This window comes from Babylonia areolata, chromosome 3 (assembly GCF_041734735.1).
Source record: "Babylonia areolata isolate BAREFJ2019XMU chromosome 3, ASM4173473v1, whole genome shotgun sequence".
Lineage (NCBI taxonomy): Eukaryota > Metazoa > Mollusca > Gastropoda > Neogastropoda > Buccinidae > Babylonia > Babylonia areolata.
In genome coordinates this window covers 26,724,646-26,726,230 of record NC_134878.1, presented here as the reverse complement: position 1 = coordinate 26,726,230, position 1,585 = coordinate 26,724,646, and positions in this window count along the sequence as shown.

Here is a 1,585-nt window from a genome sequence, read left to right as displayed (position 1 = left end):
GGTGGGTTGGTAGGCAGACTATGTTTGTAGTGTAAGAGATCTTATGGCCTTATTCAAGTACAGGAATCTCTTGCCTTGTCGCTTTGAGAATAATGTTGATTACCTTATCATCCTGCAAACACGTGTAATATGTAGCAATTGTGTGAGTGCATATTCTCGTGCGTTTCTATGTTTCTGTGCGTCCATATACCATGTGATTGTACGTATCCAGATGGCCTCCTGGTCTGTGTACCATGGAGGTGGTGGAGCGATGGTGGACCACCGATAATACGCCCGACTAGCTCCATGGGTTCAAATCTCGCATGAACGGATTTTTTTCTTCTTGTTTACTCCTCCCTCAGTCGGATTTTCAATGGCTGCCAGTCTTTTGGACGAGGCGATAAACAGAGGTTCCGATCCCAGCATGCACTTAACACACGTAAAAGAACCCATGGCAACAAGCAAGCTGTCCCTGGCAGTACTTACCAGTATCTACATGATCGTAATTACACTTCTGCTCACCATCAGAAACGATGTAGAACAGAACGTTTCGCGCTAAAAGCCGAACGATCCTATGTAAATCAGCCCACAACGATCGGCAATTCATTGTTTATATCAGAGTTTCGAACGTTCGCTGTTTTCATTACGACTCTCAGTCTTCGACAAATCAGAACAAAATCCTCCAACGCAATTTCCGACACATTTTTTTTGCGAAAACCCTCCGGGACAAGTCCAGTTCTTTGTACAAAAAATTCATCGGCAGATCAGACGCATTCTCCCACTCCGAACATTTCGGTCCTGTCATTGTCTACTTGACTAAGTCGATGCTCACAACGAAAATCACTGACTGAAATAGATTTGGTGTCGACAGACAAATTGGTTCAAGAAAAAAAATGGATTGGTAAAGTGTAACACATACACACACACCCAGACACACACACCCAGACGGACAGACAGACACACACAGACACACACACACACACATACACACACACAGACGAACACTGGCAATCAACAGCCCTTCTACTTTATGAAAACAACTCTCCCGTGACCGGAAAAATAAAATGATTTGTCAAAAGTACTTCATGAAGTTGGGAGCAAGGTGAGGCAGGTGCCGGCCTTTTCTTCTCTATTGTTGTTCGACCGCGTTTGGAGATGCCCGTTGACCGCGGCTAGCCAACTGGGGGGTATGGAGATGAGCATTTGTTTGGACCACCTTTTCTAGGCCCCTCTCCGTGTGGAGCAAGCAGTGCTATCCCTAGAAAAGGCTGCTTGGTCGTTCAGGGTGCTGCCGAGTGATGCTGTCACCTCCGGGTCAACAATCAGGCGACCAATATCCTGAACCGCCTGCATGCAGGATTGGAACTGCGGCTTCCAGTGACATCTTCCACCTGCCGTTTTCGCCCCTTTCCCATCGCTGCAGGACTTGGAATAGTTGGTGGCGCGGACGTGGACATGTCCTTCAAGCCTGCGCAATGGAATTTTTAGGTGGAGTGCAGTGTGCGCAGTACTGGCCCCACCCTTTACACCCGTGGTTCATCTGCCATAGCCTAGCAAGCTGGGACGGTGACAGTGAGGTCCTCAGGTCGTAGGTTTTATATCAGAC